The sequence below is a fragment of the Neofelis nebulosa genome, chromosome 17 (assembly GCF_028018385.1).
Source record: "Neofelis nebulosa isolate mNeoNeb1 chromosome 17, mNeoNeb1.pri, whole genome shotgun sequence".
Lineage (NCBI taxonomy): Eukaryota > Metazoa > Chordata > Mammalia > Carnivora > Felidae > Neofelis > Neofelis nebulosa.
Genome location: NC_080798.1, coordinates 19,081,617 through 19,093,092, shown reverse-complemented (window position 1 = coordinate 19,093,092; position 11,476 = coordinate 19,081,617). Strand labels below are relative to the sequence as shown.

The following is an 11,476-nucleotide window of genomic DNA, read 5'->3' as shown; positions in this document are numbered from 1 at the left end:
TGATCCCAACGGGACAAGAGAGATGGCATTTCAGGAATGAGAGGCTGTTTCTGGCTTTCTCTTCCTCTTGAGTTGGGCTGCTTTGCTTTCTAGGCAGTTTTACAAAGCTTTCTTCTCATTGCCTTCTTTATTGCTTCTGATGTCAAAGCTGCTTTGCCCTTGGTTTCTCCTTTTTGCAAACTCAGCTCTTATCTTTTCTCTTCCTTTGTGCTGTGGAGGTGGCTCCTGAGCTTCCAGCCAGGGAGGTCACCATTGCCTTCCACACCTGCTCCAGCCTGGTTATCATACTTCCCTTATCCAGCTAGATTGAGTCATCACAGTGTGGAGCCTCACTTCGAGTTCATGTGTTGTACTTTGTCGCATGACCCTGGGGGGCAGTGGCCTCATCTCTGGCCACACTTTGCCCTTTTTCTTTGGGCTTCAGGGCTCTGTATTGCCTCTTTCAGGACTGGTGACCGCCACTATCCCTCTTACCACAGGGCCTTTGCACATGCACTTCCTTTGCCTGGATCCACTCCCTGCTCAGTGCTTTACTTCCTTGTTAAATCCTTCAGCTCTCAGCCACAGGTATACATCAGGCTTCCAGTTATTACACTTCACTGAACACATAGAATTTGGGGGCCCTGCTCTGCCAGCTCATTTTCCAAAAGCAGCATCTTCCAGTCCATTTTCAGGAGTTACACTGATCTGATGGTTGTTGAGACTGAAGAAGCAGTGTGAGAGCCAGACTTTGAGCCCAGTAGATTGCCTATGACCCTCCAACCCTGGGGGCCAAACCCACCTGCCGCTAGGATATCTCCCCTGATATTGGCACCTAATGACACTAACTATGCCTTTGATCACAGCTGTACTTTTATGTATCGTATTCAGGTTTGTCTCCTCCCTAGATTGGTGAGCTCTTTAGGCTAGGATCGGTCTGCGTTGTTCACTTTTGTCTCCACAGTGCCCAAGCCAGACTCTGCCCTGGACTTTAGGGTCTCAGCTCAGGACCCCACAACCCCATTGGTCTGCAAGTCCCAAGTTCCGCCTTAGTTGCCCAGTGAAGGAGCCATAGGTGGGAGATAAATGTCCAAGAATAGGGTTTACACAAATACTATACACACTGCACATAACATGTGTGCAGGTGTGTCCCAGGTAGCTCATTCCCATCTGTGCCTTTGTGCTAGGGCCTCGGTTCAGTACCCATGCCTTTGAGTACCAGGTCCACTGCTGTGTGTGTGTGTGTGAGAGGGAGAGAGAGAGAGAGTGAGTCTGGGAAGGTGGGCCCTTGCAGGGTTCTGGGAGTGGGTCGCGGGCATGGGGTGCTTTCATGGTCCTAGGAGGAAGGGGATGGTGCTGACCCCTCCCAGTCAGTACTTCTAACCCCTGGTCAGGAGACAAAGATGAGAGCATGCTGAGCTGCAGGTGAACTTGAGTGACTTCTGTGGGCTTGCTTTGGAGGGTCTGGAAGGGGTGGGCAGTTGGGACAGTGCTTATGGGACCTGGGAGGGGTTGGGCATGGAAACTCACAGAAGCAGAACTCCGGAGAGCAACATGGCCCAAGGAATGACTTGGGGACAGTGGGCCATCCTGTGGCGGTAACGGGGTGATGCAGGGATGGGTGGGGCTATGCTCACCACCGGCTTCTCCCACCTTAATCGCCATCTTGCTTCCAGGTAGCAGATGCTCCCTGGGAGGGGCGAGGGCTGCAGCAGTTGTGGGGGATGGGTGTAGTCTCAGTCTGCGGGGGCTCCAGGAGGGCTGTGGGTTGGGATCTGAGGACTTGTCTGGGATTGGGGGAGGCACACAGGTTTGCTGGTGACCTTCCACCCAGTGCCGCTCTGGAGGAGCTGGCCCTGTGTGTTGTGTGTGGGCATCGGGTCTCTGTGCCCTCCTGAGTGGGGGTGGTAGGCCCCTGGCTGGGGGAGGGGTGCGTGTTCTGGGGACTGGGTGACTGCTTGGAGCGGGCCTGGGTGAGGGGCTCAGAAGGGAGGGGCCGTAATGCCTGGTAGAGGTGGGGAGGCCCCTGCAGAGCCATCCTGGGAGGAGTTCTGCATGGCCGCGTCTCCTGGGCTGGCAGGACCATTCTGAGGCAGTAGACATCAGGTGCCTGGATCCTGGAGAGCCCAGGGTGTGTCTGGGTCCTGGGGAACCTGGAGAACCCAAGAAGGACACAACTGGAGTGGCAGGGTGCCTTCTCCCTTTCTTTTTTCTCTGGCCCGGAGAACACTGCCGGGGTCCCCTCCCTGAGCCTGGGTGTGTGTGTCACAGGTTGACCTTTTCCTGTCCTACAAAGGAGAGCCTTGGAGGCTCTCCTTCTCCAAGGACATCAGGCCCCTCCACCCCCCCCGCCCCGGGCCAGAGGGACGGTGGCCCTGAAACATCTGGTACTTGGCAGGGAAGTGCCCAGTAGTGGTGTCAGTGTGCCTGTCACATACTGACCTGTCTGTGCCCAACCACTCACCTGTCATTCCTGTTGTCCCACACCAGTGCACACCCTCTCCACGTCTGCTGTGCAGGTGGACCTGCATGTCACACACACCTGCCCTGCCCACTGGTTACCCCACCTTACTTGCCTGCGTTTACCAGCCTGTCCCAGGCACCTGTGTGGCGCAGCTGGCTCACTTCTCTGTGACGGTGCCTGGGCCATCGGTGTCCTTGGCCACAGTCAGCCTTGTGGACCTTGTGGGTGGGGCTCGAGCCCAGGAGAGGCATTTCACCAGGCCCAGTGTGTATCATCCTCCTTGCATCCCAAATTGTTTTGGAAACACCGTCTTCCACCTGAGCCAGCAATGCCTCCTCACCTTGGCCCTCTGCCTGGTGTAGATTTCAGCCTGGATCTGTCATTGCAGCCAGATGGGGGCTTTGAGTCTCAGCCTGCCCAGCTCGGCTCAGCTATCTCCCGCCATCCCCGCAATGTGGTCTACCATGACCGTGGGGAGAGGGCCTTCCTCTAATGGGGGACAGGTCTTTTGGGGAGTGGAGAGGAGTGCCTATGGGGATCAAAGAAGGCTGTGTCTGCCAGGGGACAAATTGACGAGGCTGGTGCCACGTAGACTGGGAGGCAGAAGTGGTTGTGTGTGGGGGTCAGGAGCCATTCATGTGAGCGAGGCACCACAGGGTCCTAGGGGAAGACCACAGCAGCCCTGGGTGGGGATGGGGGGGGTGTATCTCACTGCTAGGGGTCAGGGGAGAAAGATTGCATTTAGCTGTGAGGCAGGCCCTCCTTTCCTCCCTTCCTCCCTGTCCCCTTCTTCCTTCTCCCTCTTCCTTCCTTCTTTTTCTCTTTCTTTCCTTCTTTCTTTCTTTCTTTCTTTCTTTCTTTCTTTCTTTCTTTCTTTCTTTCTTTCTTTCTTTCTCTTTCTTTCTTTCTCTCTCTCTCTCTTTCTTTTTCTTTCTTTCTTTCTTTCTTTCTTTCTTTCTTTCTTTCTTTCTCTTTCTTTCTTCCTTTCTTTCTCTTTCTCTCTCTCTCTCTTTCTCTTTCTTTCTTTCTTTCTTTCTTTCTTTCTTTCTTTCTCTTTCTTTCTTTCTTTCTTTCTCTTTCTTTCTTTCTTTCTTTCTTTCTTTCTTTCTTTCTTTCTTTCTTTCTCTTTCTTTCTTTCTTTCTCTCTCTCTCTCTTTCTTTCTTTCTCTTTCTTTCTTTCTTTTTCTTTCTTTCTTTCTTTCTTTCTTTCTTTCTTTCTTTCTTTCTTTCTTTCTTTCTTTCTTTCTTTCTGTTATTTTTTAAAGGTTTTGTTTTTGAGTAATCTCTACACCCAACATGGGGCTTGAACTTATGACTCCAAGATCAAGAGTTGCATGCTCTCCCACTTAAGCTAGTCACGTTCTCTCTTCTTTAAAAAAAGGGGGGAAAAAAAAAGACTGTTATATTTGGTCTCACTGGAAAAAAAAAGAACAATTCACTGGCTTTTGGACGGAGCAAATTTATTATCCCTTCTGTGGAGTGTAAAGATGTGGTAGAACACGTTCTTTGTGGGAGTGTAAAATGAAAATTCTGCTTTGCCATATGGAGACGCCCATTATGTGGAGGAGACAGTTGGACAGTTAAGTTCGGAGCTCAGAGAGGAAGTCAGGGCTGGAGACAGAGGTGTTCAAAATCATGGGTGAGGTCACATGGAAATAGGGTGAGACAGAAAAGGGAAGGGGCCCAAGCCAGAGCCGTGAGGTGCTCCCACATCTAACTCTTGGCAAGGGGGATGGAGGGGGACCGCCTGGGATGACGGTGGATTAAGGTGGCATCAGAGAAGCTTGTATAAAAAGGATTGAGGCAGGACGGCAGGGTCTGCAGCAGGGGCTTTGGAAAGATGGAGATCACTGTGACCTTGAACCAAGTTGTTGCAGTGCAGCAATGGGGTAAAAGTAGATCCGAGTCCATTGAGATGAGAGGAGGGAAGGAAGAGGAGGCAGGCAGCTCTTTCAAGTATATTGGGAGGAGGTGCACAGGTGAAGGGAGCTTAGGGCAGGGAGAGTTCTTTTAGTACGCAGAATCCTGTCTGAAGCTCCTTGTCCATGTCTGTAAGAGCATGTAAACCCCACATGGGCATTCTCAGGGTTGTCTTACCCACCAGATCCCAGCCTCCATGGGGACAAGGTCTGTGACTGCGGTAGTCACAGCTCTGTCCAGTCCCTTGCCCAGCATCTGGCTCCTAACGTACTGAGGTACTGGTGAATGTTGGTTAAGTGAATCGGTCAATACATGTAAAGCACTGAGAACACTAACAGGTGCATAATAAATGCTCAGTAAAAGTGAGTTACTGTCGTCCGGTGGATGGGGAAGTCACTGAAGACTGGATGGCAGCAGTTCTGGAGACCATGGTGCTCCTGTGGTAGACTGACCAGGGTGGTGGCTCCAAGTCCTGAAGGATGGAGAGGTTAAAGACGCCCAGCAGCACCATGCAGGCCAGCTTTGGGAGTCCGCACTGCAGCCCTGAAACTGGATCGCGTCACCATCCAGGAGCTCACAGCTCCATTATTTGCCCCAGCCCAGGTGAAACCAGGAGAGACCCTGGAGGAAGGGGCTAACTCAGGAAAGGAGTCATTTATCGGACATCGCCAGGATGGTGTCTCTCAGATTCATCCTTCCAGCCACAATGATGTCTACAGTAGGTGCCAACAGCTTCGCTTTGACTGGGGAGGCATCCGGTGGTGGTACCGTGGAGAACATTAGGCAGAGACTGGGCACTGGGGGCCTTTTTGACCTCCGGTCGGGCCAGAGAGATGTAGATCACCACTCTGTGAGGGTTGCACAGATCCTCTTTTAGACCAGCTCGACACTCAGCTCAATGTCACTGAAAATGAGTGTCACAGCTGCAAATGCTGTTGAAGATCTCTGAGCAAATGAATGAGGACGACTGAACAGCTACAGACAGAGCTAAATGAGATAGACTGGTAGGAAAGCTTGAGAATGCCCAAGCTGAGGCTAAGACTGGATCCAGAGGAAGCTCAGTACCATAGGGGATACAGAGAACATAAACAACAACAGCCAGAACTGGATGATGAGCTGAAGAATGTAGAAAACCAAATGCCCTATGCCCAGATGCAGCTGGGCCAGCTGAAGAAAACCGGTTTCTTCAGTGCAACCTTTCATGTCTGGCACAGAGGACAATATGGTACAATCAGAACCTTCAAACTGGGTCGCCTGCCCAGTGTCCCTGTGCCATGGAATGAAGTTAATGCACTTGGGGCTGGAAAGCATTGCTGCTGTGCACCCTGGCCAGTAAGATATGTCTGAAATTTCAGAGGTATCAACTCGTTCCCTGTGGAAACCATTCCCACCTGGAGCCTCTGACAGACGGGTCTAAGCAGTTGCCATTGTACAATCCTGGGACAAGTTAGACCACGTGATGATGGAGATGTTGAGAAAGATGAAAGGAGAGGTTGAGAAAGGGTGAGACACATTTTTGTCTTCCTCACAGGAAGGCGAGATTGAAGACCCAGGAACCAGTGTGGCTCCCATTCCGTTGAAACCCAGTTTAGCCCTGACAAACAGTGGACCAAAGTTCTTAAGTTCATGCTGGCAGATTTTAAGTGGGGTCTTGCTTGAGAATAGTTTCATAACAAGACTTCTTCTTTCCCTTACAGAGATGCTCGCCTCAGAAGCTTTACATTTTGTTTGGTTTGCAACAAGAAATGTTTTAAATTAAACTCAGATAACATCAAACAGCATATTAAAAAAATTTTTTTTAACGTTTATTTATTTTTGAGAGAGAGAGACAGAGCACAAGGAGGAAAGGGAGACACAGAATCCAAAGCAGGCTCCATGCTCTGAGCTGTCAGCACAGAGCCTGACGCGGGGCTCGAACTCACAAATTGTGAGATCATGACCTGAACTGAAGTCAGTCGCTCAACCAACTGAGCCTTCCCGGGCGCCCCTCAAACAGCATATGTTTACAATACTAGAAAAGAATAAATCCACAAGTCCACTTTATTTTAAAATATTGAACAACAGGGGCGCCTGGGTGGCTCAGTCGGTTGAGTGTCCGACTTCAGCTCAGGTCATGATGACTCGGTCCATGAGTTTGAGCCCCGCGTCGGGCTCTGTGCTGACAGCTCAGAGCCTGGAGTCTGCTTCAGATTCTGTGTCTCCCTCTCTCTCTGCCCCTCCCCCACTCATGCTCTGTCTCTCTCTCTGTCAAAAATAGACATTAAAAAAATTTTTTTTAAATATTCAACAGTTTCCAGAGGTAAAGCCTGCCATGTATGGCCATGTATGAATGTTCATTCTGCTCTGTTAAAGACATGAAATTGTATTTGTTACTGTTTGAGACACAGTGTGGAGAGGTTTGATTATCTGTAATAAAAGATTTGCTGCAGTCTGAAAAGCGTGAGTTACTGTTACAACTTAGGTAAGCAAAAGTAAGATAAGGGATTTCTGCAGTTTGACTCTTCGTGGGTCCCTATGTGGGACAGTGTCTGTGTCACTTCAGCAATGGTGTGAGACTTTGCATGTGTGGGCATACCCTGTGTCCATGAGACCTGTCACTGTACAGCTGGGAACACTTGCTGGGGAAGGGCACATGACCCAGAGACGAGGTACAATGTGTGAAGACCTCTAGGCTCCTACTTTTATGGTTCCGGCAGACATTAGTCTGTTTGTTAAGGTCACAGCAGCGTTCCTGACTTAGGTCAGGTCCCTCCTGAGAAGAGACCACTGACCCAGCTGCACATGACTCCCAAGACCATGTCCATGTGGGAGCTGGGTCTTCAGGGCCAAGCTTCCCTGACCAGCCCTCTGTGCAAGTCCTTCCCTGGGTCTCATGGCTATTCTGTATCTCTTCCCTTCCTCTTGTGCTGCAGGGGTTCATCTCACCCCTTGGTGCTGCTTTGAGCCTCCCTTGTTGTGGTCTTGGTTGTCTCCCTTCCCCATCCTGCTCAGGCTAGGGCAAGACCCTTCCCTATGTCTTCATCAGGAGGAAATGTCTTATATCTGGTAAGAAGTTGCTATGGCCAATGTCAAAGAGGTTGCTGCCTGTGTTCTCCTCTAGGATTTGGATGGTTTCCTATCTCACATTTAGGTCTTTAGTCCATTTTTTTTTAAAGTAGGCCCCATGCCCAGTGTGGAGCCCAACATGAGGCCTGAACTCATGACCCTGAGATCCAGACTTGAGCTGAGATCAAGACCCAAGTGCTTAACCAACTAAGCCACCCAGGCACCCCAGGTCTTTAATCCATTTTGAATTTATTTTTGTGTGTGATGTAAGAAAGTGATCCAGTTTTCATTCTTCTGCATGTTGCTGTCCAATTTTCCCAACACCATTTGGTGAAGAGACTTTTTTCCATTAGATATTCTTCCCTGCTTTGTCAAAGATTATTTGGCCATATAGTTGTGGATCCATGTCTGGGTTTTCTATTCTGTCCCATTGATCTATGTGTCTGTTTTTGTGCCAGTACCATACTGTCTTGATGACTACAGCTTTGTAATCTAGCTTCAAGTCCGGGATCACGATGCCTCCAGTTTTGCTTTTCTTTTTCAAGATAGCTTTCAGTATTTGAGGTTGTGTGTGGTTCCATACAGATTTTAGGATTGTTTGTTCTAACTGTGAAAAATACTGTTGATATTTTGATAAGATTGCATTTAATGAGTAGATTGCTTTGGATAGTATAGACATTTTAACAATATTTGTTTATTCAATCCATGAACACGGAATGTTTTTTTCATTTCTTTGTGTCCTCTTCAATTTCTTTTGTAAATGTTTTCTAGTTCTCAGTGCAGATCTTTTTCCCCTTTGGTTAGGTTTATTCCTAGGTATCATATGGTGCCAGTGCACTTGTAAATGGGATCAGTTCCTTGATTTCTCCTTCTGCTGGCTTCATTTTGATGTATAGAAATACAACAGATTTCTGTACCTAGATTTTGTATCCTGTGATTTTACTGAATTCATGTATTACATGAATTAGTTTTAACAATTTTTTGGTAATCTTTTGGCTTCTCTGTTTACAGTATCATGCTGTCTGCAAATAGTCAAAGTTTGACTTCTTCCTTGCCCATTTGGATGTATTTTATTTCTTTTGTTTGATTGCTGAGCGTACGACTTCCAGTACTATGTTAAATAACAGTGGTGAGAGGACATCTCTGTTTTATCCCTGACCTTAGAGGAGAAGCTCTCAGTTTTTCCCCACTGAGGATGATATTAGCTGTGGGTTTTTTGTATGTGGTCTTTATGATGTTGAGGTTTGTTCCCTCTATCCCTACTTTGTTGAGGATTTTTATCATGAATGGATGTTGTACTTTGTCAAATTTTTTTTTCTTTCTGCATCTATTGAGAGGATCATATGGTTCTTATCCTTTCCTTTGTTAATATGGAACAAAGTGTATCATGTGAACAACATGTATCACGTTGACTGTTTTGTGAATATTGAAACACCCTTGCAACCCAGGAATAAATCCCACTTGATCATGGTGAATAATTCTTTTAATGTGCTGTTGGATTTGATTTGCTAATATTTAGTTAAGAATTTTTGCATCTGTGTTCATCAGGGATATTGGCCTGTAGTTCTTTTTCAGTGGAGTCTCTGTCTGGTTTTGGAATCAGGATAATGTGGCTTCATAAAATGAATTTGGACATTTTCCTTCCATTTTTATTTTTTGGAATAGTTTGAGAATAGGTATTAACTCTCCTTTAAATGTTTGGTAGAATTCCCCTGTGAAATCATCTGGCCCTGGACTTTGGTTTCTTGGGAGAATTTTGATTACTGAATCAAATTCTTTGCTGGTTACCGGTCTGTTTAAGATTTCTATTTCTCCCTGTTTTAGTTTTGACTGTTTATGTGTTTCTAGGAATTGATCCATTTCTTCCAGATTGTCCAATTTTTTGGCATATGGTTTTTCATAATATTTTCTTATAATTGTATTTCTGTGATATTGGTTATTATTTCTCCTCTCTCATTTGTGGTTTTATTTATTTGGGTTCTTTCTCTTTTCTTTTTGATAAATTGGGCTAAGGGTTTATCAATTTCATTTTTTTTTTTCCAAAAAACCAGCTCCTGGTTTCATTGATCTGTTCTACTTCTTTTGTTTGTTTCTATATCATTTCTTTCTGCTCTAATCTTTACTATTTCCCTACTTCTGCTGGCTTTAGGCTTCACTTATTTTTCTTTTTCTAGATCCTTTAGGTGTAAGGTTAGGTTGTTAGAGATTTTTTTCTTGCTTCTTGAGGTAAGCCTGTATTGCCATATAATTCCCTCTTAGGACCACTTTGCTGCATCCCAAAGGTTTTGGACCATTGTGTTTTCATTTTCATTTGTTTCCATATATATAGTTTTTTAAATTTTTAATGTTTTTATTTATTTTTGAGACAGAGAGACACAAAGCATAAGCAGGGGAGGGGCAGAGAGGGAGGGAGACACAGAATCTGAAGCAGGCTCCAGGCTCTGAGCTGTCAGCACAGAGCCTGATGCAGGGCTCCAACTCATGGACTGTGAGATCATGACCTGAGTTGAAGTCGGACGCTTAACCAACTGAGCCACCCAGGTGCCCCATTTCTATATATTTTTAAAATTTCTTCTTTAATTTCCTGGTTGACTCATTCATTCTTTGGTAGGGTGTTCTTTAACTTCCACGTATTTGTGGTCTTTCCAAAATTTTTTCTTGTGGTTGACTTCAAGTTTCAAAGTGTTGTGGTCAGAAAATATGCATTGTGTGATGTCAATCTTTTTGTACTTGTTGAGGCCTGATTTTTGTGACTTAGTATGTGATCTCTTCTAGAGAATATCCCATGTGTGCACTTGAAAAGAATGTGTATTCTGCTTCTTTAGGATGAAATGATCTGAATATATCTGTTAAGTCCATCTGTTCCAGTGTATCATTCAAAAGCATTGTTTCCTTGTTGATTTTTTGCTTAGATGATCTGTCTATTGTTGTAAGCGGAGTGTTAAAGTGCCCTACTATTATTGCGTTATTACCAACGAGTTCCCTTATGTTTGTTATCAACTGTTTTATATATTTGGGTTCTCTCAATTTGGGGACACAAATATTTACAATTGTTAGATCTTCTTGTTGGATAGTCCCCTTTATTATGATATGATGCCCTTCTTCATCTCTTGTCACAGTCTTTGGTTTAAAATCTAGTTTGTCTTGGGGCGCCTGGGTGGCTCAGTCGGTTAGGCGACCGACTTCGGCTCAGGTCATGATCTCACGGTTTGTGAGTTTGAGCTCTGCATCAGACTGTGTGCTGACAGCTTAGAGCCTGGAGCCTGCTTCGGATTCTATGTCTCCCTCTCTCTCTGCCCCTCCCCTGCTTGTGTTCTGTCTCTGTCTCTGTCTCTCTCAAAAATAAATAAACATTAAAAAAAAATTTAAAATCTAGTTTGTCTTGGTGCCTGGGTAGTTCAATCAGTTAAGCATCTGACTTCAGCTCAAGTCATGATCTCACAGTTCATGGGTTCAAGCTCCACATCGGGCTCTGCACTGGTAGTGTGGAGCCTGCTTTTGATTCTCTCTCTCTGCCTCTCCCTGACTTGTGCTTTTTCTCAAAATAAATAAATAAATTAAAAAAAAATAAAATCTAGTTTGTCTGATATAAGTATTGCTACTCTGGCTTTCTTTTGACATCCTTTTGAATGATAAATTTTTCTCCATCCCCTTACTTTCAATCTGCAGGTGGCTTTAGGTCTATAATGAGTCTGGTAGGCAGCATGTAGATGGGTCTTGTTTTTTGATCCATTCTGACACCCTGTGCCTTCTGATTAGAGCATTTCATCCATTTACATTCAGAGTGATTATTGACAAATATATTTAGTACCGTTTTGTTACTTGTTTTGTTGTTCCTAGAGGTTTTCACTGTCCCTTTGTAGTCTTTGTCATTTTTGGTCTTCCTTTCACACTCAAAGAGTCTCATTTCATATTTCTTGCAGGGCTGGTTCAGTGGTCACAAATTCCTTTAGTGTTTGTTTGTCTGGGAAGCTCTTTATCTCTCCTCTTATTCTGAATGACAGCCTTACTGGATAGAGTATTCTTGACCACAGATTCTTCTCATTCAACACATTGAATATATATATA

General features: G+C 45.8%; 1 pseudogene; it reads left to right on the top strand.

Annotated features, from left to right (window-relative positions):
* Positions 1-5,292: 5,292 nt before the first annotated feature.
* On the top strand, positions 5,293-6,800 carry LOC131499984 (beclin-1-like; annotated as a pseudogene).
* Positions 6,801-11,476: the final 4,676 nt, after the last annotated feature.